General features: G+C 47.3%; 1 pseudogene; it reads right to left on the reverse strand.

Moving 5' to 3' along the window:
- Positions 1 to 9,138: 9,138 nt before the first annotated feature.
- On the reverse strand, positions 9,139 to 13,017 carry LOC119299683 (annotated as a pseudogene).
- Positions 13,018 to 13,292: the final 275 nt, after the last annotated feature.

A 13,292-nucleotide genomic window follows, 5' to 3' on the forward strand; every position in this document is an offset into this window, starting at 1 on the left:
GCGCCACTCAACATTGAAGACGGCTCAGGATAGACGCAACCTCTCACCTTCACTTCATCAGTCCTATCGCCGGTGGTCATGAAGACGGTGGATGGGGGACGACACGGGCTTGGAGTCGGGTGCCGCTGCCGTATGATAGGTTTTGGTTCAGGTCTTTTCTTGTTCTTAGTGTTCGAAATGTAATGAAAATCCTCTGTGTTTATATGAAACCGCCATGTTTATATGAAACCCAGCCTTGTTTGCATGAATTTCATCCGGTTTGTTGAAAACAGTTTGAAATGTATGCGACTATAGTTGGATGGCGGCTTCCCGCATTCATATCCGCGGACTGCCCCCCCCCCCTGTCTGTGGGCGAATGTGGGAGGAAATTTACGAGTTGCCAGGAGATGCCCTAATGAGGATGTTATGGGATTTTCAAGGTCGTCCATCAAAATGGGTTTGAGGCAGGAGTTGTCATGCGGCACAGGGAGTTGGTGGAGGCCCTTTGTACTCTCTGCTAGTGAACCTTGCGACGCAGGGTTGGCCTCTCCTGTGGGCAGTGGTTGGCCGGCAACACTGGTTCATGTTGGTTGGCCAGGTGCTTGAGGTATTCTACGGTGATGGGATGGCGCGACTGTTGTGGTTTGGCGGTGGTGCGATCCAGGTCATTGATTTGCAGGCTGGTTTTGGCAGGCGGCGCGGATATGGTACGTGGTGGGGGTGGTGGACGACTTCCGGTAGTGAGCAGGTATAGGGAGGCGACGTTGGTTGCCCTAGTGTTGTGTTCTTCTCGCATGTTGTCTGTTGGAGTCGGCCTCTCTAGGCGTTGTTGTGTCGTCGGATGGATTGGTGTCGATGGCTACGAGTGTGGCGGCATTCGAGCTTGTTCGACGGCAGTCGTCGGTAGTCACTAAGTTGTATCCCAACCCTGATCCACCAGGACTGGTTGGGGACGTAGGTGCGGGGTGCTTCCTACCTTGTAGGTGATGACCCAGACTCGATGGTTGATGTCGGGCTAGGAGTGGAAGACAGTACCTTCACTCCTGCTACCATGATTGGGTGGATGTGACGTGGATAGTTGGCAGTGTTTAGGGGATGAAATCTGGAGCGGCGACTCCGGATGGTGGTTCGCATGCTTGGCTCTCTGACGGGCATCATGGCGGCGACGATGGTGTGTCTTTTGGTCATCTAGGCAGCGAGGGGTGTAACGAGGGGCATCATTGAGGCGGCGGCGGTGTGTCTTTTGGTTATTTGGGCGGCAAGGGGTGTAGCGGCGGGTAGCTCGGGCTCGTTCTTCGCTCAAGCAGTGGCAATGCCCAGATCTAGATATGGTGGCTTCTGCTCGTTGTGGACTTGTGGTTGTGGTGCATCTTGGTGGTATGATTGAGCTATCAAGCGAAAATTTCACGCTTTGACGCCGACGATGGTGCCACCTGCAAGTGCCGCTCTCCTCCTGAGGACATTGTTGTGGTTCTCATCTCCATGCTAGAGTTCTGGATGAACACCTTAGTCCGTCTAAGACTCGGTAGCGACGACGCGTAGTGACGGTGTCCCGGCTAAGTGACATCTCACCATGTCGACTCCGAGCTTGGTGGGTCGGGCTAAGGACCCCTTTGTCGGTTATCGACCTGAGCCACATTGGGCAGCCCATCGTGGATAATAGGAAAACTCCAGAAGACTTGCCGACAAGAAGCTGTATTCGTGGACAAATCTACCTCCTCGTACATAGCTGATTATGATCCATGTACCCTAGCAACAAAGTAGCCAACAATCTCTCGATACTTTGTACTGTAGATATACTCCAATGCAATAAAGTAGAAAGTATGTTGTATGGTTTTAACTTTTTGAAGAGTCTGAACCTGAGTAACTTTGTGTCACTACTACCATCGTCCCAAAACACCTAGCTTAGGATACCCTACCGAGGGATCTACCGGATTTAGCTCTGTTACATATGCCGTTTCCCCTCTTCAGGGCGCTGTTGTCGAGCTTACGTGTCATAGGGCATGTCATGGCGTCGTATTCAGACCTACCTGTGCTATTTTTCGGCAATGTAGTTGCGTGCCTTTAGGCTCTCTGATCATTCCGGGATCTGATATTTAAGAGGGCTTCCTCACTACTATATACTAGATGATACCCCAAACGTTGCTGCTGGAACCTTGGTAAACATACGCATAAAATAGATGTTAAAATCCTAAAACTATTGCAAAAACAAATTTAAGAATGCTCTCGGTCAAATGGGGTGTTAACAGCCTAAAACAATTGCAAAAGGCAATAAATAGATGTTAAAGGCCTAAAACTACTGCATAAATAGATGTTGAAAGCCTAAAACTATTAAAAATAATAAAGTATATGAAGCATGTCACAAAATGTTACTCCCTCTGTCCCATAATATAAGAACATTTTTGACACTACCCTAATGTAAAAAATGGTCTTATATTATGGGACAAATGGAGTATATAAAAAGATAAATCTATTGGATTGAAGTCAAACGGGGTGTCATTTTTAACAAAAATGTGTAATATGACCTACATATATTTGCTCCAAGCGTCTAATATACAAATATATGTAGGTCATGACACAGAAATGTGTAACATGACAGTCTATGTTGTGCACAAAAATTAGTGAAACAAATCCATACATGATTACTGAGGTGGCATGGTTGCATGAATAGATTAGTGCATAAATTGTAACCTATAACCACATGCATGACTTGATAGATTAGTGCATAAATTGTAACCTATAACCACATGCATGACTTGATGATGTGGCATAGTTGCATGAAGAGAAAAAAACATATAATGAACTACAACTATTAAAAAATAGGGTATGCCGTTTGACCGTGTACTTTGGTTTGTATTTTATCTGTAGACGAAAGTCTGTTTTGAGAGGGAAAATGTTACGGTACTCTCACTCACTAGCTGACAAGTGATATTGTCCTATTCCCAGCTTCACCCCATGTCCAAGGAGTTTTTGGAAGCTTATATATACGTACGAAATAATTGAGAGCGGTACCGTACATCCCGACGCATGGGTATGGAGCCGGCTTCCAGTACATGGACGCATGGCGAGACCATGGTAGCCAGCTGTCTGCAACCTGGACCGCTAACGACCACCACCGGAGTAAATCACAGTGCTTCTCTGCGAGCCGGGCCCGCCCCATGTGACCGGGATGATGCATGTATGTTGCCGGGAGAGATGGAATGTTCTCAAGCAAGAGATGGGAAGAGTATGCATGCGCTTGGACGAGCTTCATTGGATCAAAAAGGCCCGCTGCGGCTTGGGGACAAAAAGTTTTGGCCCGGCCGGAGCGGAGGGCCTCACTCGTGAAGGACATAAAAAAAGAGACGAGGACAAGCTACCGACACTCCGCTTTGGTGCTCGACAACAATTTCCTTTCGTTATCGAGCATCCAGGGTCAGATACCCGGATTACACTCAGGACTTGCAAACATTGCTCATTTTCTATCACCGGCTGGCAGGCACAGGGATATTTCAGACCGGAGGAAAAGGAGAGGCCAACGGTCCGATGGATTAACCGGTCTCTATCTAGAGTGGGGCATGGCGACAGTGGGCGGTAGCTGGCTAGCATAGCATCAGATCATTAACACCTTAACAGTCTTGCCTGCAATCACTGCTGCTGTGACCAGTACTCGCGCATGTGCAAGCGTCCAACGTATCGCCCCACACACTAAAGCAAAAGTTCTGACATGTGACAGTAATCGTGCCATGGGGCTGAACGGCATCCAAGGCGATATGTACTGGCTATGATAACTGGGTGTGGCTCACAAGATTAGGTTCCTTGTGTTCAAATTAAATCATCATAGTTTGAGTTTTGGTATTGGTGGCTGTATTTTTCTGAATTTATTTCAGATTTTTCATCGCTATGCGTCGTTCAATGGGAAAAGATGTGCCTGCATCGGTGCATGTGTTCATTGAGTTGAGTGTATGTGCGTGAACATCTACTTTTTTAGTGTGTTAAACAAAAGATTATCTCATGCCTGCAGCGTTGGTTTTTTAAGGCAAACACACGCTTTCATTAAATCTCTTGCATAATGTTTACAGATATGGTGACTGGATCATAGGGAAGATCGAGCCAAACGTGCCGCCCACCTCAAAGTTACAAGTTATACTTTTATACATGAAATAATAACTTGTAAAATAATTTTGTCTAGCCTGAACCTCTTGAATGATTGCGCCGTAGCTTGCGTTGGAGCCCCTCTTGATTTCTTCCACCAGCCCCTGGCAATCGGTGGCCAGGTGAACCCTTACAAGGTTGAGATCCTCGGCAAGAGAGAGACCCTCCCGACATGCCAGAGCTTCCAAACTAGTTGGATCGGTCACATTGGCTACAACAATGACAGACGCCCCCATGTAATCGTCTAGTTTGTTTCTACAGAAGGCTGCCCCCGCTCCAACGGTGCCATCCCGAGAGAAGGCGCCATCAACATTCACTTTAGCATGGCCCGGACTTGGTTGAACCCAATGCCTCCTTGTCTCCCTGTTTGCTGATGAAAATTGCACCCGAACATATTTAGCTTGAATTGTCCCTAGCTCGAACAAGTATGACTCCACAGATCGATGAATTTGCTCAGAACTTTGGAATATGCTGTCATGGATAGCCTTTCATCTAGCGGTCCAAATTGCCCACAAGGTAACAATCATCCTTGTAAACTCCTCTTGCAATAAGGTATCATTCATGAAGAACATCCATTGTTTGGCATTGGGCTCGTTGGATGAAATCATATGTTCAGTTAGACTTGCATCCGATAATGCCCAGGTGCACATTGCCACTATACAGTCCACAAGTGAATGGCGCCATGAATCGGCAGCCACAAAGGGCGCATGCACTAGATGGTGCCATCTTCCTATGGTGCAAAACATCTGCTGAAAGCACTGTTCAAGAATTCGTCCGATTAATCAGTTAAAGGGCCAGTTAATCGTTACTCGTAGGATGGCCGGATCGAATAGCACCTATTCATTGTGTTAACTTTCCAGGCAGATTAACTTGCTTGTGAGACCGATTAATAGGTTGCCAGGCCGATTAATCACTGCAGGCGCATTAACTTATGGGGAAGCAAAGCCCAAATTTTTGGACTGTAATCCCTCCTATCCCCCTCTCGCCCCTTAATAGCTAGGGTTCGACCAAATCGTAACATATTTTGGTATATTACATAGCTGAGAGCATGATAGTATCATATAATACCTAAAAAAATAGATATCTGGTGGCAGGTTCCTATTTAATCTATCTATTACTGGTAGACCGATTAACCCAGTTAATAGGCCGATTCAACGATTAATCGCTACTCCCAAGCCAACCGAGCAGCTAACAGTTACCGATTTCCTTAACAATGGCTGAAAGTATGGATTGGTGAGCAAACCACCACACACATGATTCAGTTTAGAAGGAACCGACACTTTCCATAGTAATTTTGTCCATGTTTCTTGCTACTTGCTCCGAAATGAAAGAGCCTGACACGGCCTTCGGCCAATTCTCACGACGGATCTTTGTCTCCACAAGCATCCGGTAAGCTAATTTGATGCTGAACATTCGCCTTTTTTTTCAAAATACCAAGCCTAGAAATCCTTGTTACACGTACACAATGGTATGCCAAAAATCGCCTCTGCATCCATAGGTAAAAATACTTGTTGAAATAACAATTCATGAAACCCTGATGTAGGAGGACAATCTTTTGGAGCGTCATCAACCCAGATGCCCAGATGTTGCTGCTGCAAGAAAAGACCGAGGAAAGAAAACTTGAGGATAAAACACTACTGAGTTCACCAATTCAGGGATAATCTTCCGCGATGCTCAACTTTAGAATGTCAATGGTAGTAGAATAGTAAGAGCAAGTGCAATAAGATGACATAAACAGACTATAAGAACTTAAATGTTATATCTTTGCTTAGTTGGATGAGAGAGAAAAGGAGATAATGAAAACGGGCTGTAGAATGAGAGCCAGCTATAACATGAGACTCAAGACACTTAGTGAGACTATAAAGTGAGCCCTCCATTAATAAAGTAGTACATATTTAAAATTTACTATTGTACATATCGACTATTAGTTTGGCTCCAGATGACATGACAACTCATTATAACCGAATTGTTGGTTATTTTATTAACCACGATCCAATAAAGGACTGACAGCCATGTTCAAAAGCGCGGAGGACATGCTATGCCTTTGGATCTACGCAAAAGTTAACGACTGTATGCTCATACCAAGGTTGGTCTGCCAAATGTGTGACATTCCTAGATCATAAAGGCTGTAGTATTAAGCAAAGCAGATGCGTTTCATGACAGAAGAAATAAAGCGACAAGGTGGAAAGGATCTTACTCCACCTGAGTGATGAATAAGCTGTCTGAAAGACAATTCACGGCACAAGCGTGTAAAAACGTATCCATTCAAGACCAATTTTTTTAAAACGTTTTTTAGGAATAATTTTTTTTAAACGTATCCAGTCTTTTTTTTTTAGAATCAAACGTATCCAGTCAAGACTAGGATGGCTCCCATTGGGCTGGCAAAGGCGGGCCTCGAGGACGAGGTAGAGGCCCAGCAAGGCCTACTCGCGAAGTCAGCAGCTTAGGGTCTGGTTCACTCTGCCCGCCGTGGCGCGCGGCGGCACCGCACCGATCTCCTCTCCCGCGAATCGTCCTCGTCCGATTCAAATCGAAGCTGCAAATAGAGCCGCGGTCGCCATTGCTGGCCCCGATCTCTCGCGTCGGCTCGGCGGCTCCAGGAGGAGGTGAAAATCCACCCCCGTGGTGGTAGTAAGTCGGATCTCGCCCCTCCCTCCCGGCGCGCAGGCCGTCGCCTTTGCTGCTGTTTCCTTGCGTTAATGTCTGCACCATTCATGACCATGGATGATGTGCCCTATCTTAGGTACAATGTCGACTGCTTCAGCGGCTAAACGGAAGGGCTCATCCGGTCAACAGGACGATGATCCCCAGGCCCAAGCCAACAGGACGCTGAGGAGGATTCCTAGCCGAACACTGATTGATATTCAGTGCCAGACCACTCTATTTCACAAATCTGCTGGACGTAAGCTAGGCTGAGTGTAAGCTGTGACAAGATTATTTTAGGACTTCATTTGCTGGCTTGCTGCCAGTCTCAGTTCACTGTCATTCTTGCTGCTTAACAGACGGCCTCTGCTTAACTGAGGTGGTTCGTCCTTTTCTGGGTCACGAAATCAAAGCCAACAGGTTGAGCAATTTCGATTGAATCTTAGTTAGTTGCTGAATAAAAAAAAACAAGATATGATAGAAGCCAGAAGCATACACGTACGCACTTTGAGAGCCGCAGAAGCGCAAGTGTGATATTTCACTACACTGTTGAAGTTGTTACTGCAACCATGGGTCTGCATGGAAAGTAGTAGATGGTGTGCTTCTGCACATTATGTCCTAGCTTCAAAATTCCAAGTAGAGCATCGGTTTCAGTGTTATACCTTTTAGGAACAAGTAATGCGATGTTTACTTGTTTATTAATCAACATTAGGTCACATTTTTCTTTTAGGAAAGACACTAATAACACAGTTGTATTGCATATGATCCTACCCCCCTGGTTAAAGGATCCACTTGCTTAGCTTTTCTCCTGTTCTTGTGTTTGCAGGACATCTGGCATCATATACTGTCCCTTCTGCCACTGCCAGATGCTGCGCGAGCTGGCTGTGTGTCTCAAACATTTCGAAGCTCCTGGAGATCCCATCCTAACCTCACCTTAAGTATGGAAACGCTGCGCCTCGATGGACATACATGCAGAGAAGATAAACTGGCACGGGTTTTCACCAAGAGAGTCAACCGCATTATGAGAAAACACTCAGGCGGCGTGAAGACATTCAACCTTAGTTACTCCCTCCTTTCTGGTTTTCCGGTTTATAGGGCTTATCTCAAAATTTTAGTTTTTCCATTTTATAAGGTTTAATTTGGTTGTTTTCCATCACATGTTCATATTCCAAGGTGCATTAAATAATTGCATGCAAGTATTAAGAGAAAATTGACTAGTGCATATACTTTATGCATGCATGCATTGCAATTAATGCATTGACAAACATAATTTTTTAAGGAAAACGAGAGCATTAATTAGGTGCTTTTGCAAACTACAAAAAGTATTCCATCACTCACCATCTATCTTGGTTGGTGAGATTTTTGAATTGAGCCCTATAAACCGGAAAAGATGAAGTATAATTACCTTCGTTCTTTTCTGGACACTAGTTATCTCAACAGGTGTCTTGAGATTGCTGTTACTCCAGGGATTGAAGAGGTCAAACTTTCAATGCCTCTAGGATGCACCGCGGTTCATTACGAGTTCCCATGCCCGGTTTTATCCAACGGGAGTGGAAACTCGATTCGACATCTTCACCTCAGCCGTTGCGCCTTCCATCCCACGGCCGGGCTTGGTTGCTTGACAAGGCTGTTTCTGTTGGAGGTGTGCATCGCCGGAGATGAGTTAGGGCACCTTCTGTCCAGTTCTCTTGCTATGAAAGAGTTGTGTCTCAATAGTTGTGATAAGATAATTCGCCTCAAGATATCTTGCCTGCTAAATCGGTTCAGCTGCCTGTCAGTGTTTCATTGCAAGTCTCTGGAAGTGATAGAGAATAGAGCTCCAAATCTTTGCTTTGTTCGCATTGATGGTGCTGTAGAGAAACTTCCGGTTGGAGATTTATTGCAAATGAAGAGACTACACATGTTGGATTACTACGAATCTGACATTATTCATGATGCTTGTTCCAAGCTTCCATTCATTATGCCAAATCTTGAAACCCTTAACCTATCTTCGGCTGGAGAGGTATATTCTCAAACTTTAGTTTTCCCATTATTGTTTTTGCAAGGATGACTAGCAGTAGATTTGATTGTCGGAGACAGGTATTGTTTCATATATATAGTTGTAGTCGTGCCATTGAATATGTTTAACCTTTTTTAAGGGAAGAAAGTATTTAACCAAGATCTATATGCAGATGTTTAATACGCCAATCTTAATTGTCAGATTCCTCTTCCTGAAGAACCTGCTGATTGATCTTAATGATGGACAGATGGGGAGCTTTTCCCCATCCTATGATTATTTTTGTCTAGCTTATTTCCTGGATGCTTGTCCTGTCCTAGAGAAGTTTGTCTTGGGTGTAAGGGCATCTCCAGCCGGCCCCCCAAGACGCCCTCCCAGGCCACTTTTTAGACGTCGGTGGGCAAAAAACGCCCCACTCGGGCCCCCAGAAAGCTGTTTTTCACCAGATTTAACGAAAGTTAGCGCCGGCACACCCACCCCAATCCCAGGCCCCTGGGGGGCAGCTGGGGACGCCGGCATGTCTTTTTTGCATGCACAGGCCCACTTGCCAGCCCCTCTTTCTTCCCTCTCTCTCCTCTCTCCTCTCCTTTCTCTTTTTTCTTTCTCTTCTTTTCCATCCGCCACCTACCACACACACAGCCGGAGCGGAGCACGCATGGCCGCGGAGGGGCTCGTGCCCGGCGCGGAGCGGACAGCGCATGGCCGGGGGCGGGCTCGCGCTCGCCGGCCATCTTCGACGTCGCCGGCAAGCAGTCCCCTTGCATCACCACCAGCAGCTTCCCCACCGCTTCCGGCGCGGCTGCCAGCGCCTCCCTCATCTTCCGCTCCCCGCCTCCCGCAGCAGGACAGCCACAGCAACGCCACCACGGCCTCGCGCCCCATTTGCCCATCACGGCCGCCGGCGCGGCTGCAGTGGGCCGCCTCTACTACAGCATCAGCGTGGACTCCGCCGCGGCTGTGGGCGCGGCCGCCACAGCGAGCGCGAGCGCGGGCACTGCGTCGGCTCGGACCATCGACGCTTGGGCGGGCCGCGCGCGTACCTGCACAGCCGCGGCCATGCACAGGATGGCTGCCGGTGATGCGGCCTCCCATGAGGATCCTCACCAGATCGATTTCTTGGCATCTTCGCTGACTCCGCCCGTAGACAAGACGGCAGCCATGGCCTCCACGGCCATCTTGACCCGTCCATGCTTCTTCGTGTCATCCCGGGTCATGTAGGGCACCATCTCCGGCGCCATGGTGGCTAGGATCCTCACCGTGTCGACGTGCGCGTCGGTGCCCCCGCCCGCGCACTCCACGGCTCATGGCCGGGGCGGGGGCTCGCGCTCGCGCGGCCGTGGCGGGGGGCTCGCGTGGCCGGAGCGGAGCACGCGTAGCCGGGGAGGGGCTCGCGCGCGCATGGCCGGGGCGGGGAGGGCCTCGTCTTCTTCGTCCTCGCAGTGGCCGTCCCCGTGGCCGCGAGCGAGCAGGGGGGAGCCGGTGCGTGCGTGCACGCGCAGGCGGCAGTAGCGGAGGGCGGCCACGGCCAGGCACAGGCGCAAGCTGCTGGAAGACGACGCGTTCGACGGCCTCGCTTGGGGGTGGAAACGGCTGGAGATCTTTTCACCCCCAAGCTAAAAATTTCGCCGGCAGCCCCCCAAGCGGCGAAAAAAATGCCTCCTGGGGGGCCGAACGGCTGGAGATGCCCTAAGTCACTTCTCCTCTAGCTTGCAACCATGATATCAAGTATCTGCATGCTGTGGAACCATTTAACTCGTGTGTTGCTCATATGGATGTAGGTATCACAGACTCGAGTAAAGCATGAACTGATTTCTGATGGAGATATGAACATGAGAAGGGTGCCAGGACATCTCCATTGCAGCGTCAAGAATGTCAGGATAATGGGCTTCTGCTCTGCAAAGAGCATGGTCGAACTAACCTGCCATATTCTTGAGAATGCGACTTCCCTCGAGCGCCTTACCTTGGACGCCATATACGACAATAGTAGTTATGGAGACGCTGAAAGATGTTGTGTCGGGGAAAAAGGTGAATGCAACCCGAAAAGCAGGAGTATGATCATGCACGCCCACAAAGGGCTGGGGGTTATTGGTAAATATGTCGTGGAGAAAGTTCCCTCCACGGTTCAGTTGAGTGTGAAGAAGCTCTGCAGCCGTTGCCATAAAATCAAATCCAAGGGGTTTAGGTATGGTAATCGGACTACCACTCCCTAGCGTCCTATCGGGCGTTGAATGGGAGCTTCCCCTTGAGAATGCTTTGGTCTTAGTTAATTTTGATTTGTTTCCTAGTATTTGTTTCTTAGAATCACGTCCGGTCTCCTTTTCAAGAACAAATGAGGCTATTTTGAAAATAATTTGGTAAATTATGTTTTTTCTTAATGAATAATTTATTTAGTAAGATATGCTTTCCATGATGGAAGCATGTTTTTGTGCACTGGAAGCATTCTTTTTTTTGACAAGACCAACCGTTTTATCATAAAAAGACATGGATTGAACGAAATTTTATATTATCTCATGGAGGAAAGTTAGTTCTCCTCAAGTCTATGTTGTTCAAGCTATTTTACATATGCTATGTCTGCTTAATCCTTAAAGAAACTCGCAAAGGAATCTTTGATGGGGTGACGAGGACAAACAAAAGAGGACGCTGGATGACTTGGTGAAAAATATGTGTCAAAAACTCAAGGAGTGATGGATTTTCATGATATCTATTGTTTCAATTTGGCGGCGTTCCATAAACAAGTGTGGTGTCTCCTCGAGGACCCAGACTCTCTTACTGCCACAGTCTTGAGAGCCAAGTATTTTTTCGGAAGGTGATATGTTGAATGCAAAACTAAAAAAAGGCCAAGTATTATGGCGGGAGTCAATTTCTGAAGCATGGTTAAATAATATTAGTAGTTGGGAAGATGCGTGGATCCCAAATTGTGTTGATAGAAGAGTTATCATTTGTTGATCCTGCTATGGGATTAATAGGAACTATTGTTTTTTATGGGCCAAAGCCCATCTATAATTCAACACTTATTACTCCTCGATGCTTACTTTGTGAAACTAGGTGGAGCTTTATGGTAGGTAGGCCGAGGGCCAACTCATTGGCGGTTTGTTTTGTCGGACCTAAATACCTGACAGTTTAGCTAAAAAAATTACCTGACAGTTTGGAAGCTTGACGTCTTGTGTGCCAACTGCCAGCAGAGTCTGAACTCTTGGGGCTTGCAGTTTTGCACTTCGAGCCTTTAGTAGACATTACCCTAACTGGCCTTATGAAGGGTTGTTTGAAATGGGTGTATTTTGTGTGGCCATCGGTATTTAGTTCGAACTTAAATTAAATACCGATGGGTACAAATAAATTACATCCATTTCAAAGAGGGCCCAAGCCTAAGTCAATCCCTCCCAATCCCGAATGCGACGTATCACTCATACCCCTCTCCCTCGACGCTGGCGAAAAGTGCATGGAGGACATTCTACCCTCTCTCCAGCGCTGGCGAAAAGCACATAGAGGACATGCTACGTCTTCAGATCTACGCAAAAGTAAATGTCTGCACTCTAATTTACTACTCCCTCTGTTCCTTTTATAAGACATTTAGACAATTCAGATAGCAGAAAACAGGTCAAGTGTCACCTGTCCAAAACGTCTTATAAAAAAGAACAGAGGGAGTGCACAAGTGCGTAAAGGAACATCTTAGGGCCCATGGATTAAGTGTAAAATGAGTGTGTTCCCCAATATTTAGCGCACGTTTGAACTGAATACTGGGCAGCACATAAAATTTACATCCAATCCAAGCAGGGCATTAGTTAACAGTGATGTCATCAGATATGAGATCTTTAACGTGTTGAGATAAACTAGGATGGCTGTTAATACTCCCTCCATTCACAAATATAATATGTTTTCCATGTCTCAATATGGACTACATGCGAACTGAAATGAGTGAATAAACACAATTAAACATGTCTATATACATCTGATTCACAAAAATAGCACATCTTATACTCCCTCTGTTTCTTTTTAGGGAAACGTTGCCTACCGGTGGACCGACCGAAGCTTCGGCCGGTCGCTCGCGCGCCACTCGATCGCGAAGGGATCTAGCGCTAGGCCAATGTTTTTCGTTGTTTGTTTTTCCTTTCCTCGGCCCACCCACGTGCCCTAGGCCCACCATGACTGTTTTTCTTTCTCTCATCCTATCTGATGCGTCGTACTCTGCCCTCCGTTATCTTCTTCCCCGCGTGGTCGTCTTCAAGTTCCTTCTCCACAAACCGATCGTTGAAAAGCTCCGACATGGGGGTTGGGAAAAGGAGCTGCAACCGGAGCCCAGCGAAGATGCCTCTGTGGGAGAATCACCACCGGCCAGCCTGCGACCATGGCGGCCGCATGCTGGAACCAGCGTCGCGGCATGCTGGAACCAGCATCATTTTTTGCTACATGCATTCATGGCGGAGCTACAATCCGCGACGGCGGAGACGAGTTTTTGCTGCAATCGTCATCAGTTTTTGCTAGACCGGCGAGAAATTTTGCTACATCCGTTCATGCCAGAGATGCGACTGGGTTGGGACGG

Source organism: Triticum dicoccoides, chromosome 5A (genome assembly GCF_002162155.2).
Source record: "Triticum dicoccoides isolate Atlit2015 ecotype Zavitan chromosome 5A, WEW_v2.0, whole genome shotgun sequence".
Lineage (NCBI taxonomy): Eukaryota > Viridiplantae > Streptophyta > Magnoliopsida > Poales > Poaceae > Triticum > Triticum dicoccoides.